The following is a 25,749-nucleotide window of genomic DNA, read 5'->3' on the forward strand; positions in this document are numbered from 1 at the left end:
TCCCCTTTAGCACTAGCTTAAGAGCATTGTATGTGCCCCATATTCACAAAATGTTGAGCTGAAATGAATCACGTTTACAATGGGATTCTGAGATTGTATTTTTAAAAACATTTTCCCACATATTGTTTGATTTTATTTTTCTTGTAATGTCTTCTTCTAATGCTGCCTGAGTTTGCTTTCTGCGAGTATTGACTTTGTGTTGAAAAGACTTACTCAGAATGTTCTTCTAGTAAGAATATTGAAGAGGTAGATTTCTTGTACATATTTCTTTGCCATTCTTCATTTTCCCCATCAAAATCCTACTTTAATTCTAGCCACAGGCAGTTCTCAGTATTTACTGGGTAGTAGTGGGTACACTGGACTTTTTGGTAAGATATAGTAGTTGTTTCATCTCACTGAGATTCCCAGTTTATGTGTACAATTTGAACTGTGCAATTAAAGTTCTGGTCACTGCTAATATTAAGTAATCTGGAAAGTACTATAGCAGAGTGAACGGCTTTTTAAATTGCTGGTTTTTAATTTAGATTTTATTGAAATGTGGATTCACATGCAGTTGTAGGAAGTAGTACTGAGAAATCTCTTGTACACTTTGCCTGTTTCCCCCATTGGTAACATCTTGCAAATGTGTTACATAATATCACAACCAGGTATTACACAATTCACCAGTCTATTCAGATTTTACCAGATTTACTTGTGTCCATTCATATGTGTGTATGTGGTTTTAATTATATACAGTTTTATCAGTGTGTAAATTCATGTATCCACCACCACAGTTAAAATACTGAACAGCCCCAACACCACAAAGATATCTGTTTTGCCCTTTTATAATCACATTCACCTTTCACTGCCACACGCACTATCATAACTCATGGCAAACAGTAATCTGTTCTCCATTTCTAAAATTTTGTCCTTTAAAAATGTTATACAGGAGTTCCCGTCGTGGCGCAGTGGTTAACGAATCTAACTAGGAACCATGAGGTTGCGGGTTCGATCCCTGCCCTTGCTCAATGGGTTAACGATCTGGCGTTGCTGTGAGCTGTGGTGTAGGTCGCAGACGCGGCTCGGATCCCGCGTTGCTGTGGCTCTGGCATAGGCTGGCGGCTACAGCTCTGATTAGATCCCTAGCCTGGGAACCTCCATATGCATGGGAGCGGCCCAAGAAATGGCAAAAAGACAAAAAAAAAATGTTATACAAATAGTGCTCCATGACAGTAACTCCTATATGTAACTTTTATGATTAGCTTTTCTGATCTGCTTAATTCCCTAAAGATACATCCAGATTCTTCTAATTATCAATAGTTATTTTCTTTTTATTTCTGAGTAATATTCCATGTTATATATGAACTTTGTGATTATTTATTAAATAATTTACATATTGAAGGAAATCTAGGTTGAATTGGAGCTGCAGCTGTTGGCCTACACCACAGCAATGCCAGATCCGAGCCGCATCTGTGACGTACACCACAGCTCACAGCAACACTGGATCCTTAACCCACACCACAGCAGTGCCAGATCCCAGCAACATCTGTGACTTACACCTCAGCTCACAACAATGCTGGATCCTTAACCCACTGAGCAAGGCCAGGGATTTGAACCCAAATCCTCACAGTTACTAGTTGGGTTTGTTACTACTGAGCCACAACAGGAACTCCACTTTTTAAAATTTTTTTTTGTCTTTTTTTTTTTTTTTTTGTCTTTTTGTTGTTGTTTTTTTGTTGTTGTTGTTGTTTTTGTTGTTGTTGTTATTGTTGCTATCTCTTGGGCCGCTCCCGCGGCACATGGAGGTTCCCAGGCTAGGGGTTGAATCGGAGCTGTAGCCACTGGCCTACGCCAGAGCCACAGCAACGCGGGATCCGAGCCGCATCTGCAACCTACACCACAGCTCACGGCAACGCCGGATCGTTAACCCACTGAGCAAGGGCAGGGACCGAACCCGCAACCTCATGGTTCCTAGTCGGATTCGTTAACCACTGCGCCACGACGGGAACTCCTAAAATTTTTTTATTTTTTCTTTTTTAGGGCCACACCTACAGCATATAGAACTTCCCAGGCCAGGGGTTGAATCAGAGCTGCAGCTGCCAGCCTATACTATAGCTCACGGTAATGCCAGATCCTTAACCCACTGAGCACTGCCAGCGATCGAACCCACATCCTCATGGATACTAGTCAGGTTTGTTACTGCTGAGCCAAAATGGGAAATGCTCACTCTGCATGTTTTGCTATAAACTTAACATTTTCATTTATTTGAGATAAGTGCCCAGGAGTCTAATTGTTGGGTAGTATGGTAGTTGCAAGTTTACTTTTGTAAGAGAGTGCTAGATTGTTTTACAGAGGGCCATTCTCATCCCAAATAAATGAGAGATCCAGTTTCTCCTCACCCTCACCAACACATATTGTTGTTACTATATTTTAACTATCCTTTGTAGGTGTGTAGAGATGTCTCCGTGTGGTTTCAATTTTGTGCTTCCCTAGTATGGCTGATGGTACCGATCACCTTTTGATGGGCTTATTTGCCATCTTTGTATCTGTCCTCTTCAGTGAAATAGCTTTTCATGTCTTTTGCCCATTTTCTATTTGGACTGTTTATTCTTTTTTTTACTGTTCTGTTTTGTGAATTCTTTATATATTTTTTGGTAAACATATCTAAAACATTTATCAGAAATGTGGTTTGCAAACATTTTCTCCCAGTCTGTAGCTTGGTTTTTTTTGTTTTGTTTTGTCCTCTAAATAACGTCCTTTCTAGAGCAAAATATTTAAAATTTGATGAAGTCCAATTTATCAATATTTCCTTTTATGGATCGTGCTTTTGGTGTCAAGTGTAAGAACTCTTCACCTAGCCCTACCTACTACAGGTTTTCTTAAAAGTTTTTATATTTCAATCCATGATCCATTTTGAATTAATCACTCCAGCACCATTTGTTGGAAGGGTTATCCTTTCTACATTGAAGTGCTTTTGTACTTTTGTACAAAAATTACTTGCGTATATTTGTGTGAATGTATTTCTGGGTTCTCTGTTATGTTCCATTGATGTGTGTGTCTCTTCTTCCACCAGTAACATACTGTCTTGGTTACTGTAGCTACATAGTAAGCCTCTAATTTGAGGAATACTGATTCCTCATGTTTATTCCTTTCTCTCAAGATAGTTTTAGGTATTCTAGGGTCTGTTCCTTTCGATATGAAGTTTATAATTTGTCTGTGTTTACAAACCCTTTTTGGAATTTTGATAGGAACTGAATTAAACCTACAGATAAATATGGGAAAACTGATATCTTTACCATGCTGAGTCTTTCAATTCATGAGCATTGTATGTCACTCTACTATTTAGATTCTTCTACCCAGAACAGTCCTTATGGTATTTTCCTTGTTGTATTGTCAGATGAGAACATGTACATTAATCTAGATTTCAACTTCTGTAGGCTTGCTGAGAATGATTAAGCTCATTTATTAATATTCATTCACCATTCATTCATTCACAATGCAGGTATGTTTATCTTACTCAATTGTAATTGATACATAATATTTTATGTTTGTAGTATTAATTTTGGTCTTAAAGATTATAACCCTATAAGTAGGTGAGAAATTGTACTAAAGAAAGAACGTTGGTGTTATAGACTAAGGAAACTTTGTAATAATATTTACCGTAAAGATTTTTATTTCTATCATACTAAATAAATATAATAAGCTGAGGGAGGGATTACTGACTAAAGGAATAAGGATTTATTGGAGGGAGAGTTTAATTTTTGAAAAATGTTTTATTTGGCACGTTTTAAGCCCAAGATCAAAAGAAATTGAGGGTATGGAGAAGGTTAGCTCAGCAGATAGAATAAATAATTATTATTCAAATGACAGCAGATAATAAGTTTGTCCTGTACTAGAGAGATCACATCATGGAGTAATAAGAACATTTGGCATAAGGTTGTAATTCCTTGAAATAGGAAAATCTGAGGATTTTGAGTTATTTATTCGTTTAACAAGCATTTATGGAGTTCCTACCATTTTCTCCCCTTTTTGCTGGGACCTATTAATATGTAGCTATTAAAAACACAAGATCCTTGAGTTCATGGAGTTTATACCATAATATGATTTATTACATAACAATAGGTTTTCCAGAAGGGATATGGCATTAAACTCATTATTTTAATAGGCCTATTTACAGTTATTAGCAACCGATAATACAATAAGGAATACTAACCTTGTACATCAATTTTAAGGGGGATTTTTTTCCCTAGTTTTACTATTTTTTAGGATTTTGGATTCTACACATCTGGAGTTGATTTTATTGTCAAATTAATTATAACTTGAAACAGGTATTTTTTGAGCCATTAATATATAGCATTTTAAATATTTTTGATGAATTTGTAATATATGTCAAAAGGGAAAGGGAAGGCATGTCAACCTTTGCTATGAGAAATCTAGCATAAATGACTAATGATGGTAAAAAAATGTCCTATTTTATTTCCCTCTTCATTCCTAATAGATTAGGGAGGAGTTCCCTGGTGGCACAGTGGGTTAAGGACCTGGCATTGTCACCGCTGTGCCTTGGGTCGCTGCGATGGCACTGGTTTGATTCCTGCACTGGAAACTTTATCACATGCTGTGGGTTCACCCAATAAACAAAACTAAATCCAGAAAAACTAAAAAGATCAAGGAGTCTGTAGAAGACAGTAAAGTTTATATTAAAATAAATACTCTGAAAAGCAAAAAAAGTATGTTTCCTGACACGTTTAACAGATGAACCCACTTTAAAATGTGGTTTACATTGAATGGCACGTTAATGGGAGTATTGGGAATGATCATGTATTTCAAACCATTGATTCTTTAGAGTATTTCATTTGTTAGATCACAGCCATATATTGTATAGTTTTAAAAAGTCCTTTTGAATATTTTGTATTGGTGACTCTCTCATTCTTACTGGATTCCTGTTCTATGGAATATTTTTGAGGTGTTAGTGATTTTCACTGTTCACTTTCTTTGTCATTCTCAGTAAGCACATTTCTGGAAAATCTCCCTTAAGTCACTAAGGAAAAGTAAGGAAAATCTAATCTTTAGGGTGTGTTTCCAGATTTTTATGTGAAAATCTGAGTTTTCATGAAGTAGAATTGCATAAAACATTGTATCATATGCAGCCGCCTTTTACAAAAACCCATATCTGTTAAAATATCTATAATTTATTGATTGATTGGTATGTCAGCCCAAAGAGGTTTAAATGAACCTTCCAATGGGGAGGATGAAAGATATGTAAGTGTGTAAATGCCACAGTCAAAGTTAATGTGCTTACAGAGATGAACTTGATGGGGGTGTCTAGATCATTGGCAGATGAGGCATGACTTTGAACTTGAGTCACCTTCTTCCGCAAGTTTGACCTGGCTTGGTAAATGTACCGGTTACATGAGAAAAAAATGTCCGTTCCATTGTTATAGGACATAGTGTCCCCTAATTTCTTTAAAATTAAGTAATTCAATGTGATTTGTTGGAGATTTGTTGATTTGATTTGAGAAAAAGACATTGATTCTACCCAAGGATATGGGTGGTGTGGTTGTTATAGAATGGAGCTATAGAGCGTTCCAGAAGAGAGACAGTTAAGAGAGGATAACTTGCTCATGAGCTCCAAGTCTCCATATTATCTCTACATACTTATTTTGTTGTCTTTTTTTTTTTCTTTTCCTTATACTTTTTGTTTTCCCTTAATATTGGCTCGCACGTGGCCAACATTCCTTTGTAACCATTCTGTATCCTGACCCCTTGGCTTTGTTCTCATTGCTACCTGAGTTAATCTCTTGCTATTTCCTAGTTCAAATTCATGGGAGGAAATCTCCGCAATCTGATTGGTACCGTTTATCTTTTCACACCCGACACATCACAGTCCACTGGCCAGCGTGTAGATTGTTTTGGAGTTACTTTGCTTCTTCCTAGTCTGTAATTACCTATAGTCATGCATGGGAGTTCTAGGTCATATGATATAATACATGACTATCTGTGGCCGGCCTTGTGTTAGGAACTGCGGGCAGGACCATTTCACTTCGAAAGGACTCTAGATTAGTTGTCCCTGTGATCAGTAATAATAAAAGACAATTTATGGAAATACGTTACCTTCAAGTAGGCTTATTTATACCGAAAACTAATTTTTAGGAAGGTTATGTCCATTGTGTTAAGAGTTAGCTGATGTGTAATGTCGATTCAGAGTTGTCCTAGTTTTTCCTTTTAGAAAGTTGCTGGTACCCTAAAGTTTGCATCACACATATTACATTTGGAAAAATGGCACCACGGACGCTGCCCTCTTGAAACTTGAAACAGCTTGGGAATTGCTAGAGTGGGTTCTCCTAAGTTATAGGAGCCTTCTTACCCGCATCAAAGTGTGGTGCCTCTGGCACACCCCACGGACCCATACCTACACCACTCCCCCCACCTCCAAGCACATACCCCAGACTGGCCTCCACAAACACCACCCCAAAAAGTGTGGCACTTCATCCATTAATTGTTTTTCATGTCTTAACTGTTAAATGCTATGTTAATATTTTTGTCCTGAAAATTTGTTTATATGTAAATCAGTCTTGATTCCAGTGAACATTGCTGGAGCAGGGAATCTTAAAGTCCATCTTTCCAAAAATTAGGAAATAAAATACTCTCAGAATCACCATTATCGGCATTCTGGCAACTAATCAAAAGTTACAACAACCAGGAGTTCCCGTCGTGGCTCAGAGGTTAACGAATCCGACTAGGAACCATGAGGTTGCAGGTTTGATCCCTGGCCTTGCTCAGTGGGTTAAGATCCAGCGTTGCCGTGAGCTGTGGTATAGGTCACAGATGTGGCTCAGATCCCGCATTGCTGTGGCTCTGGTGTAGGCTGGTGGCTGCAGCTCCACTTCGACCCCTAGCCTGCGAACCTCCATATGCCACGGGAGCGGCCCAAGAAATGGCAAAAAGACCAAAAAAAAAAAAAGTTATAACAACCAGGCAAATGCTTAATCAAGAAAAAAAACAGTTGATTCTCAGTAAGAGCTTTGAGGCATTTTACCGTACTCTGTCCCCATCCCCTGCACTCCATTTGGGTAAAGCTTAGACAACAACAGTCCATATTCCCAGTACATGTTCTTAGTCCCAGAGGTAATAGAAGTGACCTCATTCTTAAAGGAGTTAAGGAGTTAAGTTCTACCAGCCTCAGGCTCCCTGAAGACTAGTTCAAAATGCTTGCCCTTATTTTGCCTAACTCAGAGCTCTCCCAAGGCTGAGGTAGCTACTTTGGGGGAATTTAATAGATTTTAGGGCAGATGTGTTAGCTACTGCCTCTCAGAGCAAGGAATAGTGATTGGTCAAACAATAGGCCAACTGAAAATAATAATATTTGGGTGTAAAGTTTCTTTTTGAGACCTTGCTTTTAATTCTTTTGAGTATTTGGAAGTGAAATTACTGGATCATATGGTTAATTCTCTTTTTAATTTTTTGAGGAACTGCTCAATTGTTTTCCAGAGCAACTGTACCAGTTTGCATTGCGACCAACAATGCACAAAGACTCCAGTTTCTCCACATTCATCCTGGTTGATGTGATGCGGGATCTCATTGTGGTTTTGATTTGCATTTGCTTGTCAGTTAATGATGTTGAGCATCTTCTTTTTATGTGCTTCTTGGCCATTTCTCTGTTTCCTTGGAGAAGTGTCTATTGAATAGTCCTTTGTCCATTTTTTTTTCATTTTAGGGCTGCCCCTGCAGCATATGGAAGCTCCCCGGGCCTGGAGTCCAATCAGAGCTGCAGCTGTGGCCTTCGCTATAGCCACAGCAATGCAGGATCCAAGCTGCATTTGTCACCTACGCTGCAGCTTGCAGCAACGCCTGATCCTTAACCCACTGAGTGAGGCCAGGGATCGAACCCCCAACCTCATAAACACTATGTTGGGTTCTTAAGCTGCTGAGCCATGCCTTGAATTCCCTTTCTCCATTTTTAAGTGGGCCATTGTTTTTTTGTTGTTGAGTTTTAAAAGTTCTTTATATATTCTGGATATTAATCAACCCCTTATCAGATATGATTTGCACACATCTTTTCCCATCCCATATGTTGCCTTTTCACTCTGTTGATTGTGTCCTTTGATGTACAGAAATTTTTACTTTTGATATAGTCCAGTTTATCTACTTTTGCTTTGTTGCCTATGTTTTTGGTGTCCTATCCAGGAAATTGTTGCTAAATCCATTGTAATTCATGAAGTTTTTTCCTTATATTTTCTTCTAACAGTTTATCATTTTAGATATTATATTTAGGTCTTTGGTCCATTTTGAAGGATGTTTTTATTTAAAAAAAAATATAATGTGGGAATTCCCGTCGTGACCCGACTAGCATCCATGAGAACTGGGTTTGATCCCTGGCCTCGCTCAGTGGGTTAAGGATCCAGTGTTGCCGTGAGCTGTGGTATAGGTCGCAGACGTGGCTCAGATCCCGTGTTGCTATGGCTGTGGCGTAGGCTGGCAGCTGCAGCTCCGTTTGGACCCTTAGCCTGGGAACCTACATATGCTGCTGGTACGGCCCTAAAAGACAAAAAGACAAAAAAATATAAAAAATACAATGTGACATTCATCATCAAAGGTGGGAAAGAAGGATAGAGATTGTTGAGTGGGAGAGATTTGACTTGCTGTATAGTTCATTGTATGAGAGAAATGGATTAATAACATCTAATACAATTATGGAGCTTCCAATTTATTAGTAAAATATGCTTTTATAGAGATAGAAAGTATTAAAAATACCTTGTCTTTTTATTGCATTATGACTTATAATTAAATTTTGGTTATCATTCTATCTTACTGTGATATGTAAAAGCTAACCTATTTCTTATGAGTAAATTGATGAGTTTTGCTCAAATGTTGGAAATTGAGTATTCTACAGGATTTTTGGTTCTGTGACTAGATAAAATAGTATGTATAAACCCTTTCCCAATTAGTATCTGGTTTTGCTCTATTTACCTTTCTTCTAAGTATATAGCCCAATTTTTTAAAATGATTTTTATTTTTTTCCATTATAGTTGGTTTAAATAGCCCAGTTTTAAAAGTCTTACTGTCGCCCTTTTACCTTCTACTGGGCACTTTACTTAGCTTAATATTATGTTAAGTACAGTTGACTATCAGTTTCATTTTATAAAGAAACTATTGTATAACTATTTTTAAAATGGATCATTTAGTTAATACCATTTTAAACTGTAGACCTCTAATACCTATCAAGACGTAGCAAAAGGAGGAGGAATTTTTTAAAAGATATATTTATGAGCAAGGGTAGAGGGGAGTCCAGTAAATGAGTCTGGAACTGGGCATCCATTTTATGGATTATGTTAATTAGAAAATAGAGAACTTTGGGAAAAAGACTATCAATTTTATCAACTAAGTATCCTTCGTGCATAGAAAGCAATTTGAGTAGAATGGGGAAAAGAATGGTTTCACAGATAAAAATAACAGTTTCATTGCTTCATAACTCTAGTAGTAAGCATCTAGGAAATATGCTGGGATAGTGCACAGATCAGTTAATTTTTTCTTAATTAAGCATTCTTTGGAGATTTGAATTTAGTGATTAAGATGCTTCTTTGTGGTATTTTTCTTTTTTATGGCCAGTTGATTTAAATTTTTTTTATTAAAGTATAGTTGATTTACAATGTTGTGCCTATTTCTGCTATATAGCAAAGTGACTTAGATATACATACATATGCATTTTTAAAAATACTACCTTCCACTGTGGTCTATCCTAGCAGATTGGATATAGTTCCCTGGGCTCTACAGTAGGACCTCATTGCTTATCCTTTCTAAATGTAATAGTTTGCATCTACTAACCCCAAAGTTCCAGTCCATCCCACTCCCTTTCCCTTCCCCCTTGGCAACCACAATCTGTTCTCTATGTCTGTGAATCTGTTTATGTTTTGTAGATATGTTCATTTGTGCCATATTTTAGATTCTACATATAAGTTATATAAGATTTGTCTTTCTCTTTCTGACTGACTTCGCTTAGTATGAGAATCTCTAGTGTTATCCATAATGCTGCAAATGGCATGATTTCATTCCTTTTTATGGCTGAGTAGTATTCCATTGTGTATATGTACGACATCTTCCTAATTCATTCATCTGTCAGTGGACATTTAGGTTGTTTCCATGTCTTGGCTATTGTGAATAGTGTTGCTATGAACATAGTGGTACATGTGTCATTTTGAATTATAGTTTTGTCCAGATATATGCCCAGGAATGGGATTGCTGAATCATATGGTAATTCTATTTTTAGTTTTCCGAGGAATCTCCATTCTGTTTTCTCTAGTGGTTGTACCAATTTATATTCCCACCAACAGCATAGGGGGGATCCCTTTTCCCCACACTCTCTCCAGCATTTGTTATTTATATACTTATTAATGATGGCCATTCTGACCGGTGTGAGGTGGTACATCATTGTAGTTTTTATTTGCATTTCTTTAATAATTATCAATGTTGAGCATCTTTTGATGTGCTTGTTGGCTATCTTTATGTCTTCTTCAGAGAAACATCTATTTAGGTTTCCTGAATTGGACAGCTGCATTTAAATCAATGATATTAGAATACACTATCACACTGTGCACAAAAACAAACTCCAAATAGGTTAAAGACTTAAACTTAAGACATGACACTATAAAACTCCTTGAAGAGAGCATAGGCAAAACCTTCCCTGACATTAATACCATTATTTTATTAGGTCAGCCTCCCAACGCAATAGAAATAAAAACAAAAGTAAACCCAATCAAACTTACAAGCTTTTACAGAGCAAAGGAAACCATAAAGAAAATAAAAAGGCAACCTACTGAATGGGAGACAGTATTAGCAAACAGTGCAGCCAACAAGGGCTCAGTTTCCAAAATATACAAACAACTCATACAACTCAACAGCAAGAGAACAAGCAACAACCCAATTTGTGGTGTTTTTCTATGTTAGCTTTTATTTACATAGTTTATTTTGGTGAATCATGTCATCAGTAGAAATCATAAAGGAATAGATATGTGGTTGTTTAACTTTGTTTTTCTTAAAAAAGAATAAATGTGTGTACCATATAGTTTCTCTGCTACCCAGGGATTATAGGGACCTAATCCTTGTGTCTACATAGCCTTCAAATAAAGTACCATATTTCACTAGAGGGAGCTCCCTAATTGCATGGGAGATTAACCAGCATTTATAGGGCTTGCCTTGTATCTCCAACATAGTACTGATGCAAAGAATGGTATAGTTTAAATATTCTTTGCCACTGTAGTCAGTTTTCACTTTTGTTTTGTAAATTACTATTTTTTCGAGGAATAGGCTGAAGCTATACCTAAAGATGCAGTATTCAATTGTGACTATCCTTTCTTTACTTTTTGGTTTATTTTGGTATTGACTCATGCTCAGAAAATAATTTAAAAAAAAATTCTTCATAAGAAGACAAGTTGCTACTATTTACATCTATAGCACTTCTTTCTTGTTTTTATAAATTAACTTTTAAGCACAGGCTATATTGTGGCTATATTTAGGGCTAATTTTGAACTAAACTGTTATAATCCTGAGTTCTGTATATAGTTTTGCAGAAATTGTAAGTCCAGATATAGCATTATGGAGATTGCAAATAAGATGCTGCTTCAGGGTGTAAGAGAGCCTATGATTGAGTTACTCGAAATTATTATTCTAAAGAAAAATTTCACTCCAACACGTGGATTTTCTTATAAGTCAGCATTTTATGTACATGAGTCACTCACATGTTCTCTAAATGCCTTAAATATATTAAGATATATGAATGGCAGATTCCATACTGCAGAAATAATACCAATTTTCTAACAATTAACATAAAATTAAGCTTTGTCATTCTCCCATTCTCACTACTCTCATGATTGAACTTAATGTCTTCAAGGATGAAAACTTACTTAGATAAATGTATACTTGATGTGTTCAGGCTCTGGGTTAGAACAAGATGCTTAAAAACTCAGTTATGCATATTTAAAGACAAAAGTAAGGTGGAAGGAATCACTCTACCTGATATTAAGGCCTACTGTATAGCTACAGTTTGTCACTGTAGCTGTGTTAATAGTAGGGGGATAGACACATAGACAAAAGAAACAGAAGAGAGTCAAGAAATAGACCTACGCAAATATTCTCAGATGATTTGTGACAAAGGAGCCAAAGAAATTTGATGGAGGAAGGATAGCTTTTTCAACTAATGATGCTGGAGCAATTGGACATCCATGCACAAAAAGGTGAACTTTGACCCAAACTTCTTATCTTTAAAGAATTATTGCAAAATTGATCATGGAATCAAATGTAAAAATAAAACTTTAAAACTTTTAGAAAAAAATAGAAAATCCTCAGAACCTAGGGCTAGATGAAAAGTCCTTCCACTTGATACCAAAAGCTTAAATCAAGAGAGAAAATGCTGATTAATTGGAGTTCACCCAAATTAAAAACTTTTGCTCTGTGAAAGTCTTTATTAAGAGGATGAAATACAAGCTATAGACTGGGCAAAAATATTTGCAAAGCACATACTCAACAAAGAACTTGTATTTGAACTATATAAAGAACTCTCAAAACTCATCATTAAGAAACAAAGAATCCAATTAGAAATTGGGTAAAAGATATGAACATACATCTTACATGAAAAATATGCAGATGACAATTAAGCACTTGAAATTATGTTCAGCGTCATGATCCACTAGGGACCTGCAAATTACAACCACAATGAGCTATCACTATGTACGTATAAGAATGGTTAAAATAAAAAATCGTGACACCAAGTGCTGACAAGGATGTAGAGAAACTGAATTATTCATACATTCATTATTATCTCCTTTGTAGTGAAATTTCATCCTGGTTTTAGTTTTAATTTCCCCAATTGTTCATAATGTTAAAGGTTTTAGTTTTTATTTCCCTAATCGTTCTTGATGTTAAAAATCTTTTTATATGCTTCTCTGTGTAACTTCTTTTGTGAAGTATCTGTTCAAGTCCTTTCCCTATTTTAAAATTGGGCTGTTATTTACTTGCTGTTCAGTTTTTTTCTATTTCTTTATATACTTGGGATATAAATCTTTTGTTTACTGTGTGATTTTCAAAATTTCTTCCAATCTTTAGCTTTTCTTCTTTTCTTTCTTTCTTTCTTTCTTTTTTTTTTTTTTTTTTTTTTTAGGGCCACACCCGGACATATGGAGGTTCCTAGTCCAGGGGTCCAATTGGAGCTGTCCTACGCCAGAGCCACAGCAACACCAGATCTGAGCCGCATCTGCAACCTACAACACAGGTCACAGCAACGCCAGATCATCAACCCACTGAGCAAGGCCAGGGATTGAGCCCATAAACTCGTAGTTCTTGATCGGATTCGTTTCCGCTGCACCACAATGGGAACTCCCAATCTTTAGCTTTTCAATTCATTCACTTAACCGTGTTTTTCATAGTTCAAGAAATTTTTTATTTTGATGAAATACAATCATTTTTCTCCTCTATGGAATGTGCTTTCTTTAGGTATTTTTGTATGTGTGAGATTTTATTGTAGAAGAATCTGAAGATTTTCTTCTATATTTTCTTTAAAACTTTGTAGTTTTAGAATGTACATTTATATTTTCCTTCCATTTTGTGTTTTTTTTTTTGTTTAAGATGTGAAATTTCATTTAAGGTTTATGTTTTTATATATTGTATTTCCAATGGTTTGAATAACATTTGTTTAAAAAAAGACTACCCTTTCTCCATTGAATTGCTTCTGTACCTTTATTAAAAATCACTTGACCGGAGTTCCCATCGTGGCGTAGTGGTTAACGAATCCGACTAGGAACCATGAGGTTGCGGGTTCAGTCCCTGCCCTTGCTCAGTGGGTTAAAGATCCGGCGTTGCCGTGAGCTGTGGTGTAGGTTGCAGACGCGGCTCGGATCCCACGTTGCTGTGGCTCTGGCGTAGGCCGATGGCTACAGCTCCAATTCGACCCCTAGCCTGGGAACCTCCATATGCCGTGGGAGCGGCCCAAGAAATAGCAGAAAGACAAAAAAAAAAAAAAAAAAAATCACTTGACCATATTTGCATGGTTTTATTTCCTGACTCTTCTTTTACATTGATCTATGTGTATATCCCTTCATCTGTACCACTCTGTTGATTACTGTAACTTTTTCGTTGTCTTAAAATCCTTTAGTGGGATTCTTCCTAATTTATTGTACTTAAAAAGGTTTATTCTACTTTGTTTTTACATGTAAATTTTAACACTAACCTTTCTGTAGCTATAAAAATTTCTGCTGAGTTTTTATTGGAATTATATCAAATGCATGTTTCATTTGGGTAATATTGACATCTTTACTATGTTGCTTCTTCCAATCAACAGACGTAGAATATATCTCCATGTACTTATATTCTCTTTAATTTCTCTTATGAGCATTTCGTGGTAAAAATGTTTAAAAAGCATATTAGTCTTTTGATAATTTGTTAGATTTATACCAAAGTATTTTATTTTTTGGAATTGTTGTTAATGATTTTATTAATTTTTAATTTAAATTTTTTTTTTTTTTTTTTTGCTTTTTCTTGGGCTGCTCTCACGGCATATGGAGGTTCCCAGGCTAGGGGTCGAATTGGAGCTGTAGCCACCGGCCTACACCAGAGCCACAGCAACGCGAGATCCGAGCCGCGTCTGCAACCTACACCACAGCTCACGGCAACGCTGGATCGTTAACCCACTGAGCAAGGGCAGGGATCGAACCCGCAACCTCATGGTTCCCAGTCGGATCTGTTAACCACTGAGCTACAATGGGAACTCCAATTATATTTTTTTAAATTTCACTTTCCAATTGTGCATTGCCAGTATATAATATACAATTGATATTGTCTTTTTTCCATTTTTGAATTTACATTAATTTAAGCTGATCATTGCAGTTATCCTTTTATGATACAATGTTGGTAGACTCACTTATTAGTTCTACAAGATGTTTTGTTGCTTCATTGTTTTTTTTTTAAACATAGAAAATCATGCAGTGTGTAAATTGAGACACTTTTATTTCTTCTTTTCCAATCTATGTGGTTTATATGTATTCTTCTCTCACTCTTCTGTCTGGGACTTCCAGTTTAGTTGTGAATAAGAGTTTCTTTACAAAAACATCCAGTGTTTCACCACCACATATGATATTAACTATGTATTTTTATAGTTGCTTTTTATTATGTTGAAGAATTTCTCTATTTCTAGCTATTAGGTTTTTACTATGAATATTTTATTTTTTAAAATGCTTTTACTTAATGAAATTTTTATTGTTTAGACTTAATATATAGGATTACACTGATTGGTTTTCAAATATGGAAGTATTTCATGCATTCCTGAAAAATGTCCCATTTGGTCACAATATATTATTCTTTATGTATATTGATGGCTTCAATTTGCTAATACAATATTGAGAATTTATGAATTTGTATCGATGAGGGATGTTGGGTTTTAATGTTATTTTTGTGTACTGTATATATATATATATATATATATATATATATATATATATATGGTTTTGATGTTAGTGTAATGATGGAAAGTGTTCCTTCTACTTTCTAGTAGAGATTATATGAAATTGTTATTTTTTTTTCCTTTGGCCACACCTGTAGCATATGGAAGTTCCAAGGCCAGGGATCAAACCTGTGCCACAGCAGCAACCTCGAGCTGCTGCAGTGACATCACTGGATCCTTAACCCATTTTGCCACAAGGGAACTCCTAAAATTGTTATTATTGCTTCTTTACATGTTTGTAGAATTTTCTAATGAAACTATCTGGGCATAGATTTTTTTTCAGAAGATTTAAAAAATTGAATTCAATTTCTTTAATAGTTACAGGACAATTCAAGTTATCTGTTTCATTTATGGTGAGTTATGTTAATTTGTAGATTTTTAGGAATTGCTTCATTTTACCTAAGTTTATGAAGTTCCCAGGCTAGGGGGTCCGTTTGGAGCTACAGCTGCCGGCCCACACCACAGGCATAGCAATGTGGAATCCAAGCTGCGTCTGTGACCAACACCACAGCTCATGGCAACGCCGGATCGTTAACCCACTGAGCAAGGGCAGGGACCGAACCCACAACCTCATGGTTCCTAGTCTGATCTGTTAACCACTGCACCACGACGGGAACTCCTGCCTCATGTATTTTGAAGCTCTATGGTTCATGGCTTTCTCACATAAATATTGTTATGCTTTCTTGGATAATTAACCCCTTTATTATTAGGTAGTGTTCTTTTTATCTCTGGTAATATCTCTTATTATTGAAGACTATGATGTCAAAAATTAGTATTGCTGCTACAACTTTAATTTTTTGATAGTCATTCTTTTTTAATAAAAAGATATATTGAGTTATAATTCAGTCATTTAAAACATACAAAACAGTGTTTTAATGTATTCATAGATTGTCATACAATTATCTCCACAGTCTAATTTTGAGACATTTTCATTGCCCTATAAAGGAACCTCATGTCTATTCTAAGTAAGTCACTGTTTTCCCCCAATCCCCCAGGTCTAGGCAACCACTAATCTACTTCTCTCTCCATAAATTTGACTATTCTGAAGATTTAATACAAAAGAAATCATATATGCTTTATTGTGACTGTATTCTTTCACCTAACTGAATTTTTATGAACTTCAGCCATGTTACAAGATAAATCAGTACTTCATTCCTTTTCATCACTTAATCATATCTCATTATATGGACACACCACATTTTGTTCCTCAGTTTGTGAGTTGATGGACATGTTGGTTGTTTCCTCATTTGGGGCTGTAATAAATAATACTGATAAGAAAAATGTTCACAAAAATTTTTGTGTAAATGCATGTTTTCATTTAACTTTGACATATACTAGAATTAGAATATGTGGGTAATATGGTAACTCTGTTTAATTAATTGGAGGACTAACAGTCTATTTTCTAAAGTGACTTATCATTTTGTATTCCTCCCAGAAAGCCTGATGAGTTTGTTGGAAAGGGCTACATCTCTGTGTAGCTCCCAGAAGTTTCACACTTATGCTAGTCCCTGCTTGGGATTGGCATTAGTTAAAATCTCTAATTTAATCCTCTTACCTGCTTCTTTGGCATTCAGTATTGTCATCCCCAGATAATCAAATGCTCTAAACCTGTTTCTCTCTAAAGGTTTGGGCTCATTATTTCCCCTGTGATCTCTTTTATCCGTGATAAGTCCAAGAAAAGTTGTTAATCTGCAACTTGCTTAGCTTTTTTCTTTTTCTTTCTTTCTTTCTTTCTTTCTTTCTTTCTTTCTTTCTTTCTTTCTTTCTTTCTTTTTTCTTTCTTTCTTTCTTTCTTTCTTTCTTTCTTTTTTCTTTCTTTCTTTCTTTCTTTCTTTCTTTCTCTTTCTCTCTTTCTTTTTTTTTGATAATGGGGATTTTTTTCATTTTATTTTATTTTTTTAATTACTCAATGAATTTATTACATTTATAGTTGTACAATGGTCATCACAATCCAGTTTTATAGGATTTCCATCCCACAATCCCAGCGCATCCCCCCACTCCCCGAACTGTCTCCTTTGGAAACCTTAAGTTGTTCAAAGTCTGCTGAGTCAGTATCTGTTCTGCAAAGAAGTTTGTTCTGTCCTGTTATCAGATTCCACATGTCAGTGAAAGCATTTGATGTTGGTGTCTCAAATTTTCTGACTGACTGCTCTCAGCATGATAATTTCTAGGTCCATCTGTGTTGCTAAAAATGCCAGTATTTCTTTCCTTTTAATGGCTGAGTAATATTCCATTGTGTATATGTACCCCTTCTTTTTGATCCACTCCTCTGTCGATGGACATTTAGGTTGTTTCCATGTCTTGGCTATTGAAAAGAGTGCTGCAGTGAACATCAGAGTACATGCGTCTTTTCGAGTTGTGGTTTTCTCTGGGTAAATGCCCAGAAGTGGGATTGCTGGATCAAATGGTAGTTCTATGTTTAGTTTTCTGAAGAATCTCCACACTGTTTTCCACAGTGGTTGCACCAATGTACAGTCCCACCAACAGTGTACTAGGGTTCCTTTTTCTCCACACGCTCTCCAGCACTTATTGTTTGTAGACTTTTGGATGATGGCCATTCTGGCTGGTGTAAGGTGGTACCTCAGAGTGGTTTTGATTTGCATGTCTCTAATAATGAGTGATGTTGAACATCTTTTCATGTGTTTCTCGGCCATCTGTATGTCTTCTTTGGAGAACTGTCTGTTTAGATCTTCTGCCCATTTTTTGATGGGGTTTGTTTTTTTGGTATGGAGCTGCAGAAGGTATTTATAAATTTTGGAGATTAATCCCTTGTCAGTCGATTCACTTGCAAAGATTTTCTCCCATTCTGTGGGTTGTCTTTTTGTTTTGTTTAGGGTTTCCTTTTCTGTGCAGAAACTTTTAAGTTGATTAGGTCCCATTTGTTTGTTTTTATTGTCAATACTCTAAGAGGTGGATCTGAGAAGATGTTGCTGTGGTTTATGTCAGAGAGTGTTTGGCCTATGTTTTCCTCTAAGAGTTTTATAGTATCTGGTCTTATATCTAGGTCTTTAATCCATTTGGAGTTTATTTTTGTGTATGGTGTTAGGGAGTGTTCTAATTTCACTCTTTTCCCTGTGGCTGTCCAGTGTTCCCAGCACCACTTATTGAACAGGCTATCTTTTCTCCATTGTATATTCTTGCCTCCTTTTCATAGATTAGTTGGCTGTAGGTGTATGAGTTTAATTCTGGGCTTTCTGTCCTGTTCCACTGATCTATATTTCTGTTTTGTGCCAGTACCATACGGTTTTGATGACTGTTGCTTTGTAGTATAGTCTGAAGTCTGGGAACCTGATTCCTCCAGCTCCATTTTTCTTTTTTAGGATGTCTTTGGCTTTTCTGGGTCTTTTGTGCTTCCAAACAAACTTTAAAATGTTTTGTTTGAGTTCTGCGAAAAATGTCCCTGGTAATTTGATAGGGATTGCATTGAATCTATAGATTACCTTGGGTAGTATAGTCATTTTGATAATATTAACTCTTCCAATCCAAGAGCATGGTATATCTTTCCATTTATTGCATCATCTTTGATTTCTTTCAACAGTGTCTTATAGTTTTCAGAGTACAGGTCTTTTGTCTCTTTAGGTAGGTTTACTCCTAGGTATTTTATTCTTTTGGATGGGATGGTAAATGGGATTGCTTCCCTTATTTCTCTTTCTGATCTTTCACTGTTAGTATATAGAAATGCTGTCGATTTCTGTGTATTAATTTTGTATCCTATGACGTTGCCAAATTCATTGGTGAACTCTAACAGTTTTCTCATATCACCTTTGGGATTTTCTAGGTATAGTGCCATGTCATCTGCAAATAGTGATAGTTTTGCTTCTTCCTTTCCAATTTGGATTCCTTTTATTTCTTTTTCTTCTCTGATTGCTGTGGCTCGGACTTCTAAAACCATGTTGAATAGAAGTGGTGAGAGTGGACATCCTTTTCTTGATCCTGATCTCAGCGGGAATTCTTTCAGCTTTTCACCATTGAGAATGATGTTAGCTGTGGGTTTGTCATATATGTTGAGGTAGGTTTTTGTATGTTGAGGTAGGTTCCTGTTATGCCCACTTTCTGAAGGGTTTTTATCAGAAGTGGCTGTCAGATTTTGTCAAAGGCTTTTTCTGCCTCTATTGAGAGGATCATATGGTTTTTATTCTTCAGTTTGTTAATATGGTGTATCACACTGATTGATTTGTGGATATTGAAGAACCCTGGCATCCCTGGGGTAAATCCCACTTGATCATGATGTACAATCCTTTTAATATATTGTTGGATGTGGTTTGCTAGTATTTTGTTGAGGATTTTTGCAATGATGTTCATCAGTGAAATTGGCCTGTAATTTTCTTTTTTTGTGGTATCTTTGTCTGGTTTTGCTCTCAGGGTGATGGTGGCTATATAGAGTGAGTTTGGAAGTATCTCTTCCTATGCAATTTTTTGAAATAGTTTCAGAAGGATAGGTATTAGCTCTTCTCTAAATGTTTGATAGAATTCGCCTGTGAAGCCATCTGGTCCTGGACTTTTGTTTGCTGGAAGTATTTTAATCACAGTTTCAATTTCGGTTCTTGTGATTGGTCCATTCATCTTTTCTATTTCATCTTGGTTTTTTCTTGTGGCAAGTTTAGGAGTAACAGCTTTCTAGTTCTCTATATCTCAAAGCTAAAAACATCATTTAATGTTACATTTTAACCATTCTTTATATATTGTGTATATGCTTTACTGTATATGTTTTGCAAAAGTGTTTTTCCAGTCTGTTGGTTGTTTGTTCATTTTCTTAACGGTGTTTTTGATGAGAAGTTTTTAATTTTTATGAAATCTTTTTTAAGTATTTATGCTTTCTGTATCTTGTCTAACAAATACTTTCCTGTACCAAGCTCACAAAGGTTATTTTATTTTATTTCTACAAGTTTTAAAATAGTCTTTTATATTTAAGGTTATTATTGATCTTGAAGTAATTTTTTGAATAACGCAAGATAAGAGATTAACATTTCTTTCTAAAGAAATATAGAAGTCTTTTTTTTATTACTCAATGAATTTATTACATTTGTGGTTGTACAATGATCATCACAATCCAGTTTTATAGTATTTCCATCCCACACTGCTTAAACAAAATTTATTGGAAAGATTTCCCAGGAAACTTTTCTTGTACCATTTTTGGAAATCATTTGATTTTATTTCTGTGTAACTAATTTTTGATTCTCCACTTTGTTTCACTGATCTATCCTTTCACTAATACTATACTGTCTTGGTTGTGTAGTGTTATAGTGAGTGAGTCTTAAAATTGGATAGAGGAAGTTTTACAACTTTCTTCCTCTTTTCAATATTAGTTTGAATAGTTTATACCCTTTTCATTTCCATATAAATTTTAGAATCAATTTGTCCATTTCTAAAATAAAGTCTCCTAGGGTTTTAGTGAGGGTAGAATTGAATGTGTGGCTCAACTTCTGAAAAGTCTATAACAGTATTTAGACTCTAATAAATGAACTTCACATGTATTTCCATTTATTTTAGAACTTTTTGAAGTTCGCTGGTGGCTCAGCATGTTAAGGGTCTGGTATTGTCACTGCCGTGGCCCAGGTCACTGCTATGGCTTGGATTTGATTGCTAGTCCAGGAACTTCCGCATGTCATGGATGTGGCCAAAATATATATATATATTTCAGTTTTTATCGGCAATATTTTATTATTTTCATTGTATAGGTATTATACATCTTTCACTAACTTCATCTCTATTTAATTTATGACTAAATAACATTATAAATTGTTTTAATTGTATAATAATTGACTTAATATTAGTTTCATTTTTCTATGATTACTTTCTCTACTGTGATATCAAAAAATTCACTTATATTTCACAGTTGTTTACACGATGGACTTTTTTACATTTAGCAATCATGTCATTTTCAAATAAACACCATTTTATTTTTCCCTTTCCAATCTTTTTGCTTTCTTACCCTCTTATTTCTTTTCTTATTGCAACAGCTAGAGAAAATGGCACATTGCTGAATAGAAATGGTGAGAGAAGATATTTTAATGTGTTCTCAATCAAAGAAAATCTTCAATATTTCATTATTAAATATAATGTTTAGATGTATTTTTTAACATGTAGATGATCATGTTGAGGAAGTTTTCCTTCTATTTTTAGTTTGGAGATGATTTTTATTATGAATGGTATTGAATTTTGTCCAGTGAACATGTAATTTTCTCCTTCAGTTTGTTAATAAGATCGTATTTATTGATTTTTTGATTAAGTCACTCTTGCATTTTGGGAATACAAACCTATCTGAAAAAGTTATAAAAGCCTTTTTATGTATCACTATATCCAAATTAGTAATATTTTATTAAACATTTTTTGCATCTGTGTTCTTGAGGAATATTTGTAATTATATTTTCTTGTAATTTGTCTAGTTTTTATATCTACATAATAGAGGCTTCCTAATGGAGTGTGTTCTCTTCCTGCATTTTCTGAGAATATTTGTAGCATTGATATTTATTTTTTCATTTAATGTTTGCTCAGATTCACTAATGAAGCCATCTGGGCCTAGATTTTTCTTTGTGTTACAATAAAATTTAATGGCATCTATTTAATTAGCATTATATCATGAGCATTTTCCTGTTTAATTACATATTTTACAAAAACAAGATTTTTTTACAATTGCATAGTGTTCATTTGAGTAAATATACTGTACAATATGTGACCAATCCCCTACATTTGCTATTTTGGTTGTTAAATATATTTCCATCATTGATTTCTTATTACCAAACAACTAAACAAACTATAGTGCTCTTTTTAGAAAACATACATATATGTGTATGAATATTTAATATATGTTGAACTATATGATTATATACATACATAATAAAATGTTTATGTTTATAAATATACACAGCCATATTCACACACACACACTGAAAGATATAGATATATTGACAGATATATCTGTGGTATTAGATACATCAATACATAATCACAGTCCAATTTTAGATGTTAGGAGTCTGAGGGAGTTCCCTTCATGGCTCAGTGGTTAATGAATCTGACTAGGATCCATGAATATGTGGGTTCATTCCCTGACCTCCCTCAGTGGGTTAAGGATCCCACATTGTTGTGAGCTGTGGTGTAGGTTGCAGACGTGGCTTGAATCCTGCACTGCTGTGGCTGTGGTGTAGGCTGGCAGCTGTAGCTCAGATTCGAACCCCTAGCCTGGGAACTTCCATATGTTGCAGTTGTGGCCCTAAAAAGCAAAACAATACAACAAAAAAACCCCCAAATTCTCTACAATAACCAGAGTCCGTGAAATGTTATGAAGTTTAGGTATGTGAAGTAAAATGTATTTAAAAAAAAATGTTAGGTGTCTGGGAATTTTTTTCTTTCTTTTCATAGTTTTTGGTATTTTTGTATTTTTATTTCCAGACTGAGAAAGTCACTTTATAATTAGAAAGGAAATAAACCTAAACTATTTTTCTCTTGGGAAGTGAAAAACAAAGGATTTATTAAGCTGTCACAGGCAATTTGAGAAATTACTAAAATACTACATGGTAGTTAAAATTCTAGCAATATTTACATTTGAGAATTTTCCCCCAACAGCAGGACATTAAATGGTGTCTGAGTAGGTGCGGTATTTCAGGCTCCTGTGGGAATTGCCAAATGATTAAAGGGGCACTTATACTCTTTGGGAACAGGTCCAGGTTTTATTATTATTATTATCGTTATTATTATTTGCTATTTGCTTTTTTTTTTTTTAGGGCCACATCCATGGCATATGGAGGTTCCCTGGCTAGGAGTCAAATCGGAGCTGCAGCTGTTGGCCTATGCCACAAACACAGCCACAGCTGCACAGATCTGAGCCATATCTGCGACCTACACCACAGCTCACAGCAACACCGGATCTTTAACCCACTGAGTGGGACCAGGGATTGAACCTGTGTCTTCATGGATACTTTTCAGGTTCATTACTGCTGAGCCACAATGGAAACTCCAGGTCCAGGTTTTGGTTTGTTTTTTTTTTTTTCTCCTTTTTCAACATCTTTAAAAAATAAAAATCTTCACAGCAAAATGCATTATTTTTTTTTTCATCAACTTTAGTTTAGAATGTGGAAGGCTACCTAATGTCAGACACCGGAAGAATTTGTCTTGAATTTTTAAAGCTATTTGAGACAGGGAAGGGGCTGAGAGGAATTACTTTGAAGAGTTACCTGGCCAAATCTGGTTAGTGTAGCCAATGATAGGCTAGAGTAAGAGTTTTAGAACATGTAATCCATTGTGATTGCTCCTGTTATCCAAGACAATGAAGAAATAACCTTTATTGCTCACTGTCTTAAGAAATAGTTGGAAAATTTATGGTTACTTCATCAGGTGCGTAAAAAATTAAGTAGGTAACAGTTTAGAAGTGTTGCCTAAACTCTTTACCTTCTACTTGGTATTGCACAAAGAAACGTATGTGACAGCTTATAAGTTTTAAACATTCAAAAAACAAAAATAGAGGGCTTTCAAAAAGGTGCATGTATATAGGTAGAGAGCTAGTATTGACCCTTCTAATAATATTGTGGAAAGAAAGATAAGATCATTAGAAGTGAAAGTTTACATAGGCTGTTTTATTTTTAAGTTTTTAACATTTTAATTTTTTTGGCCGCACCCATGACATGCTGAAGTTCCTGGGCCAGGGATTGAATCCGGGCCACAGCAGAGACAATGTCAAGTCCTTAACTGCTAGGCCACCAGGGAACTCCTAATTAGGCTGTTTTAGAATAGCTATGTAGGATAAGTGTCATGAAAGGAATGGAACCAGAGGATCAAGGAGGGATGAATAGTCTTCGAGTGGTGGGGAGAAAAACTGGAAACAAAATAATTTGAGAAAAATCCAAAAGGATATTGGGCATAGAGTAAGGAAGTTTTTTTTTAATTCCCCCAAATGGATATTTCAGGAATGATCCTATCTGTGTCTGTATCTAAAATGTGTTATTCTTAGATCAGTCTAGGATTAAATGATGCTAAGGACAAATAATGAGGCCATTAGAAAATGGAGAAAGAAGGAAAAGGAATAAAATCTTATTTGCCCTATTTCTCTAGCTCATTATTTTATAATGTTTAGTCAGAAGACTACCTACAATTGTGTCACCTGGAATGCTTACTAAGTAGAATATAGTCCTGAACCCACTTCTAACATGCTGAATTTCTGAAGGTTTGAACCTGGAATCGGTATTTTTAACAAAATTTACAGATGATTCATAACACAGGAAAGTTTAAGAACTACTAGTATCTAGGGTATAAGGCTGACTCACTCTCATTATTTCCTAATCCATAACTCTCCTCCTTTTCCGCCTTATCACCTCACCCCCCCTTAAACACAAGTGTGGATCATTTCTTTCTTCTGGAATGTATGTCACTTACTGCAAAATTGTTTTGCTTTATCACTCCTTTTTTTTTTTTTTTTTTTTTGGCACTGGACCAAAGGTGCATTGCTTATCCTGTTTGCCGGTTTGCTGATGTACCAAATTGAATAATCCACCTTTAGGCCAGAAAGCAGTACAGAACAAGTCACTTAGTTTGTGAGTGAGCCTAGGCAGCTGCCTTTGAACAGTTTTATCTCTTTGTGACTGCATTTTCTCTGCTCATGATTAGGTACACTCTAATTGTTGTGACATTATAAATAATGTTTGTTTGTATTTTCCTTTTTGCCCATACCACAGCATATGAAAGTTCCCAGGCCATGGATTGAACACACGCCACAGCAGTGACAAGGCCAGATCCTTAACCTGGCTTCACCACAAGGGAACTTCGTTTATTTTAGTCAGAATTATCCTAACCAGAAAGCTGTCTGCTGCTGCTGTGATGGAAACATGAAATAATGTGAGAAAGATACCTTTAGCCATGACATAGCTGTGTAAATGAACACTGTCTTACTGCTTTTTGTAATTGCAGATTTGGTAGTTTGCAAATTTATGGAAAGCGTTCTATCAATCTTTTTTTTTTTTTTTTAACCTGTTAGGCAGTCATCAGAATCTTGTGGGGTTTTTTGTGTTTCCTTATTTCCCTTTGATTATTTGAGAAGTAGGAAACCAAAGAAGGAAGAACTGGTGCTCCTACAGTGGGGCAAATTGGTGTATCTTCTTTGGTTTTTTTAAACCTTTTTTTTTTTTTTGAAATTTGACACTATGTAAATGCTAAGGGCCTAGAATAACCCACACAATCTTTTTTTTTTTTTTTTTTGTCTTTTTGCCATTTCTTGGGCCATTCTTGCAGCACATGGAGGTTCCCAGGCTAGGGGTCCAATCAGAGCTGTAGCCACCGGCCTACACCACAGCCACAGC

General features: G+C 35.5%; 1 protein-coding gene and 1 long non-coding RNA gene across 3 annotated transcripts in view; both read left to right on the forward strand.

The window, feature by feature from the left end:
- The window catches only part of COL4A5 (collagen type IV alpha 5 chain), a 224,922-nt gene that overhangs the window by 35,206 nt on the left and 163,967 nt on the right, over positions 1–25,749 (forward strand). The gene's annotated exons all lie outside the window — the stretch shown is intronic.
- Positions 1,676–6,979, forward strand: LOC146394735 (uncharacterized). The gene is made up of 3 exons (XR_014835521.1): positions 1,676–1,799; positions 2,056–6,690; positions 6,816–6,979. It is a non-coding gene; the product is annotated as an uncharacterized LOC146394735 (long non-coding RNA).

Source organism: Sus scrofa, chromosome X (assembly GCF_054392235.1).
Source record: "Sus scrofa isolate SSC_HxYL_T2T_F1_AM1 chromosome X, Sscrofa_HxYL_maternal_Yorkshire_Landrace_v2.0, whole genome shotgun sequence".
Taxonomy (NCBI): Eukaryota; Metazoa; Chordata; class Mammalia; order Artiodactyla; family Suidae; genus Sus; species Sus scrofa.